At 36.7% G+C, this 13659-nt stretch overlaps 1 long non-coding RNA gene across 1 annotated transcript; it reads right to left on the reverse strand.

The window, feature by feature from the left end:
* Positions 1-10893: 10893 nt before the first annotated feature.
* LOC115334551 lies at positions 10894-13586 on the reverse strand. Its single transcript, XR_003921151.1, has 2 exons — positions 13275-13586; positions 10894-12721 (listed from the first exon to the last, which is right to left on the reverse strand). It is a non-coding gene; the product is annotated as an uncharacterized LOC115334551 (long non-coding RNA).
* Between the last annotated feature and the right edge of the window lie 73 nt (positions 13587-13659).

Here is a 13659-nt window from a genome sequence, read left to right on the forward strand (position 1 = left end):
AGCCTGTTTCTCTTTTGATCATTTTCTCTGATGCAGAGAAGCTTGCTTGATGCTTCTTGCAACTCCTGCACCTGACACCAAGCTGACTCTATTAGAGCACAGCCTCTCACATGGGCAGAGGCAGCCACGTTACCAGAGAGCACGGGAGAGATGCATCCAAGAAGGGTACCTCTTCGTGTGGATTTTACAACTGTTGGGATCTGCTAGTAAGCAGATTTGAGCAAGTAGCAGGACCCAGAACTAGAGCCAGTTGGCCTCTCCTCAGTCTCTGGAGAGCTTATGGAGCATGTCCTCCTCAAAGCTAATTCCAGTTACTTGAAGGGTAAAAAGGTAATCAGGTCATGCGTGTGACCAACATGATTGCTTTCTGTGAGGAAATTACTGTCTAAGTGGATAAGGAGTGTTTGGTAGATGTAATGTACCTTGGCTTTAGTAAGGTTTTTGATGCTGTCTCTTACACCATCAATTTTGGAAATATGATCTGGAAGAATGGACTTATAAGTAGATTGAAAATTGCCTGGACTGCCAGGTTTAAAGAGTAGATACGAGAGTCCCTATTTTTCAACATCTTCATCAGCAACCTGGATGGTGACCCACAGGGCATGATTAGCAAATTTGCAGGTGATTAGGGATAGTTTTCAAACATAGCTTCAAACACAGGGACCGTGAGAAACTTGCAGACTGGTCAACAGAAACCCTGTGAAGTTACACAGAAAGGCCCTGCCTGGAGATTATCGGTTAGACAAACTGTGTCTGACCTGATCCAATGCTGGTCAAAATCCCACTGCAGCATACCATTGATCTAGATGACCAGCACTTCTGCAAAACTGTAGGGTCTTCCCTACTTGCTTCCAAGTCGTGGCATGGCACCTTTAAGCAGGCTTTGTATGTTTTGTGCTTTTTTGAGACATTAGAAGTTGTCTCTATGTTAGAAAAGTGCCCTGAAAACATTAATTTGTTTTTTGGCTTATATTTAATTAATAGGCTGCTGTGTTTTTTCATCACTTTTCCAAACAACCTGATATGCAGCAGTTAAGTGAGTGGGCTTTGTTTAAACAAAAGAACTTCTTATTCAGCTGTATGTGTTGATTAATAATCTTTGATGAATGGGGGTCCAATAACGCCTAAATTTTTACTTGCTTCTCCATTAATGATAGTATATTCAGTAAAGCATGTAATAATTATGAGTGGTTTAGAATACTAAACTCTGAAAATAGACAGGTCTATTCTTCTTATGTTGTTCTAGTAATTTTTTAGCTGTTGTAGTTTTCCTAGGTGAATTGTAGTTTACTGTAAAGCGTGCATGATGTATTGACATGCAAAGTAAAATGCACTGCATAATAAGATGTAAAAATACTCAATAGAGTCTTGATTATAATGCTATTAAATCAAGAAAAAAGTCATATATCTAAATAATTTGAATTTCATATTAATTACATCCATACTTGAAAGTTAGCCCATAGATAACTTTCATCCTCATAAAATCTGGACCTTTAAAACCATATCAGAGACAGGAGAATGCAAGTTAGAAGAAATTTGAGGTGGAAGCTAGAGGTATGGAAATTAACTTGGGCAATTTGTAAAAAGACTGAAAGAGTAAATTTTCCTTTACATATCTGTTCACTCACATAACGTACAGTGTTGCTGAGTCACAGTTTTCTCATTTTTTTAAAAGTATTACTATTATTTTTAAACAGACAGTCTGGGGGCTATAGATATACAGATACTGTATATGTTGCCAGGAGAAATTTGCATAAACCAGCATAGTTGGGTTTCATTGCAGGAATTTTTAAAAATCTTGTTATAAAAAGCTTTCATATGTCCTTTAGCAGAAAGAATGTCCCTGGTTTTTCCTCCAAGTTGTGCATTTTCTGTGACTCACAAAATTTAACTCCAATTTTGCTGTGAGAAAAATCACTACACATGACCATCTTCTTCCTTTTGCTTCCTGAAGTCTCCCCGTGTGTTTGTTAGCTGAATAGACCTGGTGTTACCTTATGGTTCTGGAATTTATGAATCCATAAACTGTCTGCCTGTCTGCTTCTTTAATGAGTAGAGGGGGTGACAAGGTTGCCTGGGATGCCTTCAACAGGTTCAGAACAGTTGCAACTGTAGGAAGACAATGATGAAAATTACAAAGGCCTTCAGTCACTTGCTTTGGAGGATGAGGAAAGGCTTCTTCCCTGATGTAAGATTATTTTGATGCATCATTTGCTCTTTTGTTATTTTCTTTCTGCTGTTGCTGTTATTGCTGTATGGTATCCTCCATTTTTGGTGCCTGGTGGTGTGCTCAGGACAAAACAATCATTATGTGTGGTTCAGGAAAGTGTTCCTCCCACTTTAGCATAGCAGGGACCTGCACACATTTTGCTGCCTTTGCCACATGGGGTATGGGTTGCCTGCCAGGATCATCTAGGCGTAGCTCAATTCATCAGTCCCCTGCTAATGTAACTAATGCTGTATTTCAAGTGGCAGTCTGTGCTGAAAGTCTTCACATAACACAGTTTGAAGAATTCGTTTCTACCTTATCAATTAACAATTAACTTATATACCACATAACTTCTTAATTTTTATACACATATAACTTCTGTAGTTTTTATCCACTCTCATATTACAGTTCACAAAAAAATCAAAGTTTCAATATCTTGAAGAAAGAGTTCTACATTATAGTAAGGTATTTTTAAAAGACTTATTTACAGGTATGATGGGGTTCTTTTCCCCATCAGAGATGCTGTTTTATCTCTGAAATACTGAATTAGTTTTATTATGCCGATTATTACTCTACTTGATTTTGATTTCTGTTCCTCAGAAGAAGGGAGCTTTTAAAGGGATGTTAATACAAAAAGAAGGAAAAGGCCTGCTTCAGAATCTGTTTGACAATTACACAAGAGTCTGTATACACAGCTCTGCCAGTACAGTCATTTGTTGTAAATGTGGAAGACGACCATTCATACAAACATTCCAGTATACATGATCAAATCACTGTAGTTTTAAATTACATTTAGCAATTGAGATGCTACAGACTGAATAGGGATTCCAGAAGGGTTTTCTTCTTTTTAAAGACATCCCCCTGCCCTGCCCCCCCCCCCCCCCCAAAAAAAAACCAAACCCCAAAACATTTAGTAACCCTGTGAATCTGTTCTGTTTTATCTGTAAAGGAAGCAAGAATTTCAGATAAAATCTGTTTCTGATAATGTCATAGAAACTAGTTCATCAGCAGTGACCAAGAAAATGTGTTACTTCCTTTTCTTCAAGACAGTTATACATACATTGCTGATCTCCAATGTTCTGTTTTCCTTTTGTATGTGAAAGACTTTATGGAACTGAAACAATATAAAAGTCCAATGTGACTTGAAATGGGACTAAGGAAAATTTCACTCCAGCTCTATCATCAGCTTAATAAGCAACCTTTGTTAGATATCTTCCTTTCTCTGCACTTCAGTTTATGTCTCTATATAATTGAAATCATGAAAGTTCTTTCATTTATAATGTGCTTTGAGATCTCTGGAAACAAAAACTTGAGCAGAGAACAATAAATACAGCTTTGCCATTTACTGTGTTCTAGGTTGAATCCCTCCATCAAAGCTAGATCAGTTGCATCCCTTCATGTAGCGGTCAATGCATTACTGAATAGTAATAGTAAGTTCCATCCTTTCTTTTGCTTGTCTTCTGTAGTGTATCCATCACTATAATTTTTTTCTTTGAATTGCAAGCACTAGAGAAAAAGGGTTGCTATTGTATACAAAATTGTGACTATACTATTTTTATGGTATACTTTGAGGTATGCACAAATTAAGACAATTTTAGATGTCATACCTGGCTGTGAAGGTTGATTTATTTCACTGAACTCTAGGTGTCTATAGCAAAGATATCTACATCTGAGTTATTTTCCTAAATGCCCTTTAGTCTCAGGGAGAAGAAATAAACAATTTAAAGGCATGAATCATTTGAGCTGTTTTAGATGTATCCTTAAGGATGAGAAGAATTGTGCCCTAGAAATGCCCATTCTTTCCATGGGTAGAAGAGGGACTGACTAGTCCTAAGATCTGCATTTAATCAGATGAGTCCCCCTCTGTGTGTCTTATGCCTGATGTCAAGGCATTTGAAATGGAGGAAGGAAGCAGACAGCATTACTTGTCTATAAAGAGCAATATCCAGAGGAGGCTCAGCAACACATTTACTCTGTGGGTCACAATCCCAATGACTTACTGAGCTACTGTTATGTATTTTAAACTGTCAATAAATAAGATAAAATTAATAAAACAAAATTAATAAAATAAATAAATAAAATAATTTTGTTATATAATTCATTTACTCAGCTGTATCCTACATTTCTTCAATTGTTCTGTTCTACAGTGAAACATTTAAACTACTCTGCCAAAAAGTCACAGTGAAGAAACATACAGTAAACAAGAGCCAGAGACTTCACTCTTGGTTTTGGGACATTTGTATAGCAGCTAAACAAAAAATTAGAAAAGGAAAAAAAATAGTATTCAGCTTCCCATTCTGACGTGGCTAAAGTGTTCTTCCATTGCTTATTGATTCTGCCTCTTTGAAGGGTAGATGAAGCTGAAGAAGCTTTACCTGGAAATGCCTCCAGTTACATCTAGAATCTGTCAAAGTTCATCAGCAAAGCATGGTGGTTACAGCCATAGCCTGCCTGTCTATAGCTTTCTCCCTTGGGAGCTCATTGCCTAGGTAATCTGTAGATTGCGGTGGTTTACAGGTAATTTCCAGATTCAGTTCAAAGAATGAGTTTCAGTATAGACAAGTCTGAAATGGCACAAATGTAGTTACTTCAGAGATTAGCTGGAGACATCTGCAGCTGCTCTTCTTGTCATGTTGCCACTGAAATGACTGACAGAATCACCCAAGTTTTACAACCAAATAGAGCCAAATGGAAGGGCTTGTTTCCATCGACTACTGCAGAAGCAGTAGAACAGATTTATTCTGCAAGTTTAACAAGAGCCCTCTTCCCTTATTAATGGTTAACACTCAAGACAACATAAAATTCAGATCTCAAACTTCTTTTCTGTATACACCACTCATGTTAAAATCCAACATAAATTGTCCCTCAGTATGTATATGAAAAAGCCTTATGTAGGGACTTATGGGCTTCTAGCTTTTGGCTTCATCTAAAGCAAGGATAGACAGCTGGTTTGATAGAAGCAGGAAATAATATCTAGGGAAGGAAACAAAAGAACATTTCTCCATCAGCTGTTAAAGTCAGAAGAAAATTGGAAAAAATATTTTTGACAGGTTAATGGAATTTTGCCTATGATAAAACCCTTTATGGCTTAATTGCATTGTCTAGTTTAATGTAGTTGATATATATATATATATATACATGGAAATCCATATGTACAGTGCTGTAATCTATTCCTTGTCACATGGATCATGTGCTGTACGAGAGAGAGATGAATCCTTCCTCTTTCTTCCCTCTGTACAAATCAAGCTCTCATTTCCTATTGTCTCTTCTATTTTCTTTCTAAAGGATTAGATTTTTTTTTATTAATAAGCCTGAAATTCAAGTCCTTCCAGCTTTGCTTGTATGTCATTGAGTAGATGGATGTCTATATTTTTGTTAGCATATTTATGAAGTGTTGATTTTGATGCTCATTTCATTGATTAACGATTTGGTGATCTAAACAAATGCACCCTTGTCTGTAAGAGCAAATTTTCTGACAGCTTCCCAACAAAAAAAAAGTCATTCACAGAAAACTATTGCTTATGTTTTCAAAACTAATTCAAAATACAGGAAGCTTTCAACACAGTGATTAGGAGAAGAGGTTACTCTGTAAGGGAAGAAAAAAATAAAATCACTGAAACTGATTACTCCATGCAGAGCATCCTTTAGAAAAACAAATAGAGTCTGAGTCAGTACCAGCGGAAAGAGAGAATTCTAAACTGAAGATTATACCATTATCATATCAAGCACTTGGAGTCCTCTGGCAAAAAACTTTGTGAACAATTACTCACTGATCTATAGAGAGGATATTAGTGTCTTTCAGAAGATGCAGCAAAAGTGTTATTGAGGCACAAGAGTCTAAGTTTTAATAAAAAATTAAGGAGCTTCCAAATATCCCCATTTGAATGGAGAAGATTTTTTAGGTAACAAAATGAAAAAGATAGTAAATGTATTTAAGATAGTAGTGAATAACAGTAGAAGCTGAGTATCTGCCAGGAGGATGGAACTAAAGAGTGTTCAGGGAAAACATACTACCTTGGATGTGTTTTCTCTATGTAGGCAATCATTAACATTAAAATCTAAAAAACGAACAAATAAAAAACCCCAACCGTACAACAGCAGCATAAAAAAGGAAGAATATAGCACTCCTAGGTAGGTTTTTTTCACAACTGTGTTTAAATTGTGTTTTTCTAAGGCTTTTCCATGCCCACACAAGTCATTCTCAGGCTGCATCTTTCTCCCATTGTGGGTATGGCTTCCACACAGAAATGTGCAGCAGCAAGTGAGATTTGACCTTTTGTTCCCTGTTCCTGTCTTCCTCTCAGAGCCATGACACATGGGAATTTGTTCCTAACCAAACTTGAAAACATGTCTCTAACTTAAAAACAAAACAATAGCAAAAACCAGCCTCTCCTTGCTTTTTACTTATTAAAAAAAAAAACCACCAAATCAAAACCCAAAACCAAAACAGAATAATATTAGCAAAGCCTAATGTTATAATTAACATTTCTATAAAACCTTCAAAACGGAAAAAAAGATCAAAATTTGTTTTACATATACAAGTTTCAACACCGACCTTTAAAGAACAGAGCTGACTATGTTGAACATTTTCTTTTGGCATAACAGAGTTTATTCTTTGAATGTTTTGCTGTTAAAGGTACAGATACTTCAAATCCCTTTTAAAGTGAAGGGAGCTGATTTTGTGAACATGGCAGATAAGTTTAAATCATGCCAAAAGATAGATTTTTAATAAGATGAACATTGGTAATTTCTAACCATGCTCAACTGTGGTTATAGCATGAATTCAGAAGTCTAGGTGGAAAAGGAATGCTTCTCTTTCTTTTGGAGTTATGCCATGGGCATATCCAATAAAGTCTGGATGAAATTTTTTTCAGCAATGTAAGTGAATTATTCAGAAAGCCACCTGATTGTCCTAGGAATCTTTGGGATATAACCAACTATTTTACAGGACTAGCATGCAGGTATATCCAAGCAATCCCATGTTTGTTTGGGTTTTGTTTGTTTGTTTATTTGTTTGGTTGGTTTTATGACCTTGGATGTCATTTTTATTCATCAGAATTCACAGGAGTGGCCTCAGTCTAGTATTAGTATCTTCAAAATAAGCTGTAGCTTGGGATCAGTCATTTTGTGCAGCTAATCAGGACCCTCAGAGGAAGGAAAAGATGAGCTTGATTAAGACTGTGGACTGAATTTGAGTCATTTTATCTTCATTTCCTCCCTCTGTTACTTCTGGTATTTTTGTCATAACCTTCAAAAATCTCGAGTATACAATCTATTGCTCAGTCCTGTTCTTTAAAAGAACTACTTCATGTAGTTAGATTGCAGTACTTTGGGGTAATAATTGCTTCTTTCTTCCTTTGTATTTAGAATCTAACACAACGGGATCTATGTGTGGTTGTTTGGTTTTGTTTGGTTTTGGTTTTGGTTTTGGTGGGGGTTTTGTTTGTTTGTTTGAGGTTTTTCTTGTTTGTTGTTGTTTGTTTTGTTTTGTTTCATTTTTAAATACAAAACAAAGCCATCATTCTCACATTATAAAACAAATCCTGGAATCAGCTGTATTCCACTCTTGCACATGTATCATTGGCCAAATCTTGACTCGGCAATCTGCACAATTTATTTGTATTTTTCATAACTGAACTCAAATATGCACCTGATTCCACCCCACAGCTGGAGATTTCTACTGTTCTCTCTGCTGTAGAAAGACTGATATTGACCCAAAGCTATCCCATGAGAAAAATTGTACTAGAATAGAAGAAAATCATAATTCCCACAATTAAACAAACCTTAGGGCATTGCTAAGCTATGCAGGTATCGAGGGAGAATGTCAATAACCTTATCCCCAGGTCTGAGGATGGGCAAGATACTTCCACACTCAGCTTGTTACTGGGGATAGGAAGGGATGCTTTGGGATTGAGAGTAATTAGAGAAATATAAGCTATTGGATTTAGTATTTGGGGGAAGGCAATTGAATTTTGGAACCATCTCTCTGTTGGAGGTAACCGTTGCTGTAGGGAGCCCAGCTGCAGGAAAGAGGTTTGATACTAGATTGTGGTGTACCCACTAAACTGAGCTTTTTTTTTGCACTGACTGTGGTAGAGGGATTGTGGCAGCTACTTCCATAACAGCACAGCTTACTCCTTATATTAAATAAACTGTGGCTTCTACCAGAGCTTGTGCCTGTGGAATTCAATTTAGACCCCCATCATGAGTGTGAGCAGGTGATTTGGCTGACTCTTCCCGTGGAGACTAACTAGTTGCATTATAGTGCCTGGATACTTCCAATGGGATCAATCAGGATATGTTAATTGCGCCAAGATAATTTTAAAGTGGTGTAATGGGAAATTTGTTAACTTGGGAGAAATGCTATATTTTTAACAGTAAGGGGTATTGTTATTATTATTCTTTTGAACAGGTGGTCTAACAGCATGGAAGGAACCATGCAGCTGACAACAAGAGAAAAGAGAAGGATGCAGAGAAATGAACCAGCAGGAAGTTCAGAGTTTGTTTGGATAATTTGAAAAACTTATTAGTGGATGGCTCATCTGCACCAAGAAATACAGTATGCTCAAAATGAAGGGTTTGCAGCAGGACTTTATATTGCTTTCTCAATTGCTTTTTTCTTTAGCTGTGGAAAGCTTTAACAGAGGGGAAAACCCTGGATGGCCATCTTTTAGACAGTATTAAAAGTAGTAAAAACTGTTCATTTGGGAGAAAAAGAGAAAAAAGTTAGTGAAGATACTCTGGAACTGCTATAGTAGCACTTGTATGTCTGATCCTTGTCTTCCCCAAACTAAGCACTAACAAAAGAAGAGAAAACACAATACCAAAGGTAATTTGGTCATCTGTTTCTGATGTTGATTGTTATGAGTAATTGCTTATCAAGAGAAAGGCAACCCTCATCCAGGGCCAAGACAGCAAATCTCATTGCTAGTTGAAGGTAAAATATGATTCAGGAAGAATGGGACATTGTTGAATGGAGCCTCCGCTAGTAGGTGCAAACTGCTTATGGTAAGCAGTGAAGGAGAATAGATGAGAAAAGGAGTTTAGGGAGCAGAGGATTGGAAGCTTCAGTAGATGAAATAGAGAAAGATTGGAAAATGAATTCGGTATTGGAAAATATTAGATAGTCCACAATAAACTGTGGCTTAGCAATGTGTTTGCTATTGTGGTGGCAGTAGCTGTGGGTTAGATAGACCTGGAGGGAAATGAAATTACTTCCAAGGACAGACAGAAGTGAGCATATTAGTCCTACCTTCTGGGCTAACATTATGACTGCTAGGGGAAGGACAACAGGGAATCTCCCCACCTCAGGCCCTTCTTCTTGCCATGTCATTAAGGGTAGGTTGTTCCCTCTTTGCTGTCTTGTAGACAACTTATTCTCCAAGTTCTGGGAGTGTTTCTGACTATAAATCCTGGCTGGAGGTACCAGCTGCTTCCACTCAGCCTTGAATTAAACGCTTCTGCCATGGATTAGGACAGAGCTTAAGATACACTCTCTCAATTACATTATTTTATTAGTCAGCTCAGCCCTTTTTCAGCATGCTCACTATTGCAAATCCAGCACTGAAGTGATCATCTCTCTCCATGGTATATTGGCCTTCAGTACCTGTTCCGGGGTCACAGATTCCACTTTGGGAGCAATGCATCTAGCAGTTGGCTGACACAAGGCAGGGTGATGTGGTGCCAAGTACTCGCAGAAGCTTTCTTACAAGAAACTTATGTACGTGGGATTTGAAGAGGGGAAACTAGTAGTTTTGAAACATGAAAGGAGTTGGATTCTGCTGCTCTTCAGAGTCCTGCTTCATGCCACGGTTGTGGAGCTGGGCCACTGTTGTGTGACATATCTTTATGCTTGTTCAGCCACTGAACAAGAAATAAAGCAAAAAACATGTGACGTGATAACAGACAATTGAGTGTATGGTTCATGTAATAAAATAAATAGCACAAACTTTAGAATAAACTTATAAATTCAGAAAGTAAATTAAATAACAGAAAAAAATGATTACTCTCTGACCAATTCTATTCACTTTCCACCCTATCAAAATAAATGCTAATTGCACAGTAGATATTATCAACATAAATCATAATTTCACATAATGCTTAAGTCCATGTTAGATCATGAGCAGTTCCATTGACTTGCTATGGATGTGGGATAATAGCTACCATTTTTAAAGTAGTTTGTTTACATTTTTATCATTGCATATAGTCTAAGGTGTTTATTTTACTTGCAGGGATGAAGCAGAATATGATGCAGAAATGTGACAGTATGCAAAGTGACTTGAAAGAATAAGGGGTGTTTTTTTCTTCACGTATGCTGTCTGGCTTTAGAGGGCCAAGTGTACACTCAAAGAGGATATGTATGGTGGGCTGGGGCAGAACAAGTGGCAAATATGTCCTGCAGTATGAATGGCAGAGCCGGTCTTTTATCATTGTAAATATGGAGGCACATTTCTAATAGAGGATTTTTATTTGTCATGTTTATCCAACTTTTAGAATATTTATCTTACCAGGAGGTAGATACAGTTGACTAATAAGTCTCATTTATTAAAGTGTATGGTGAAATGGCTATTGACAGGATTATAGAACTGTCCTATGAAGCATCATTTAATAATGAAAAACGATTAGAAGAGATTGTTATGACAACCTTAAAAACATGCAGAGATTAAATGAGGTCATGCACAAAGTGAAACCAGATCAAAATTTATGAATATATCAATGTTCTCATCTGTGCTGTTATCTTTATTTATTGGTGTTAATATATGTTTGGAATGTTTACTGTAGCACAATATATTTCTTACTCTGTGGAGATCTATGAAAGCTATTCCTCCCCTTATCACTTTTCCAATTTATTCCAAAGAAGTACCAATTCAAAGATAGATAAGTCAGATTCAGGTCCGTATCAGAATGAGGGCTCTGTTTTCAAAACAGTTTGATGCCCACTGAGATATATTTTGGGCACTTAGATCTATCTGGGTTAATGGTCCTCCAGGGACCTCAGTCCTCACTCAGGTGAGCGATGTAACTCCTCCTGACTTCAGCACTGTATGGCAGAAACTTACAAGCTGAGGAGCACTGTTTCCCCTATCTTTTATTGGAGAAAACTTAATTCTATTAAACATCATGACAGAATCTTAATCATGAACTAAAATTAAAATTTTGAATAATATGGGAAAATTTAGCTTAGAGGCAATGGCTCTGTCTCACTGACAGTCCATAAAATATTACTAAGAGATTAATGTATAACTTCCTTACGTAAGATTGTTGATATCCCCCCCAAATTTTTATGATTGTAAATAATAAGATTTTCTTTGTTTATCACAAATGTAATAAAGAAATATCCTGTTGTTTTCTCCTTGGTAGCTATTAGTTTCATGAAACGTGAAATGGTAAATAACAACAACAAAAAAACCCCTATCTAGAAGTGGACAGCAGAGAATGACCTTATCAAATATGTGGAAATTGACCTTATCAAGCATGTTAAGCATTCTACCATTATGCTGAGAGGCTTTTCTCCATTAGCTTTTGTAGTCATTTAACATTTCATTTTGCTGTGGTGTTGTAGTGGTCATGGTGACAACCTATGAGGGTTCCCTGACTGGCAGGTGTGCAAAGATTGGGACTGTGGGGTTTTCAGGGTTCCACAATACACAAGGATACAGAGGTCTGGGTTTCTGAGAATTTCGTTATTACAAATCACTACGAAGCTACTATTAGTAAAACCAAATATATAGTATATATGTACAAGTCACTACAAAATTACCACTAGGAGAGCAAGCATACATATATTACAAGAGTAAAGCAAATATATGTATGTTATAAGTTATTACTGAATTCCAACTACTGAAGCAAATATATACTTACGAACCTTTACCTGTGTGTATGTGCCTATAAATATATTATACAAGGTGTTACTGTTACAACAGTCACCAAGCTGCTCCAATTGATGAAGGAAAAACTCTCACTTCAAAGATGATCTGTGTCATGGAGTGCGGAGTCACCCAGGCATCCCCAGCAATGGTCTGGTCTGTCCAGGAGATCTTGTGCAGACCAAGCACCAGAAAAATGTGCAGAGAAGCTCTCTTTGAGTAGGTAGGGGAGTTACTTTTTGTACCTTTTTAGTGTAGATAAGTAAGTGGGTGTAGGACATCTGTTCCCAGAATAGCTGTTGCAGACTCCTGTTTTCCTGGAAGGTCAGTTTGTTATCACAGTTTCTTTGTCCTGCACCCATCAAGGTTTCTTTGTCCTGCCAACTACTCCCCATCACAGAGATTTTGGGTGAGCTTATCAGAGATGTCTTGGGACTCCAGCTAAGGATATATTCTTTGTAGTATGTTTACCAGGTTGCCTTTGTGGCAGCTGCCATCAGGTATACAAGTGAAATTATTTAAATTCTCAAGCATCAATTCTATTTTTACTTTAGTGTCCCTGTCATCTCAGAAATACAACTATGTCCTCAGTTTTATGACATTTGCTTTTCTGTGCTTCCTGAATTAAGGTGCAAAAGACTTCTGCCTGTAGAAAAGCAGGGCAAATGAGCAGAACATTTCTGGGGAAAAAACCCAATCATATTTTTTTGTATAAAAGGTTATACAACATGTAGTAGATTTTTAGTCTGAATTATGAAAGTACTTGATGTTTTTTTCAGTGTTGCATAAAATTAATTCTAACTGCTTTATACCCTTTTCAGAGAATGGAAGAGAGTGAGATATTAACTGAGTGTCCAAGGTCACTGAAATTTACATACAAACTCCTTTTTTCTGGTCATTTGTTCATGTTCCTCTTTTTAGTCTCCCTTCCTCCCCCAACTCCCATGTGTAATGCAGTGTTTGTGGCAGTCAGAAAAGATTTGCAAAAATACAGTTGGGTGTGTGTGTGTGCGTGTTTGGTTTTGCTTTCTTTTTTTTTTTTTTTTTTTTTTTTTTTTTTTTTTTCTTTTTTTTTTTTTTTTTTTTTTTTTTTTTTTTTTTTTTTTTTTTTTTTTTTTTTTTTTTTTTTTTTTTTTTTTTTTTTTTTTCCTGAAATGTTTCAGGTCAGTATTCAATGAAATGTTTATTAGTATACTTACTAGGTGTACTACAGGTGCCATTAAGTACCATAGCAGCATACCAGCATTTTCTAAAAGATAAGACCAGATGGTGAATTTAAAAAAAAAAAAAAAAAAAAAAAGGTATTAAAAAACCAATTTTTTGATCATTTTGCCAAGCTGTGAGTACACATTTGGATTCCTAATTCCAGTCTGTCAGGGGCCGTGCTTGCTTTCCCTTCCACAAAAAGCCATCTTGCAGGGACATCCTTTTTCACTCTTCTTGTAGTCCAGCTAACTAGCCATGAAATACTCTGAAGAGCAAGATGGGGAAAAGCTCTTCTTCAGTGCTGGGGAATCTATCTGTGTGCAGTTATGAAGAAATTGTTGTGAGGCAGAAGGGAAAGCAGGATGGATAACATAAAAA

The sequence above is a fragment of the Aquila chrysaetos genome, chromosome 2, assembly GCF_900496995.4.
Source record: "Aquila chrysaetos chrysaetos chromosome 2, bAquChr1.4, whole genome shotgun sequence".
NCBI lineage: Eukaryota > Metazoa > Chordata > Aves > Accipitriformes > Accipitridae > Aquila > Aquila chrysaetos.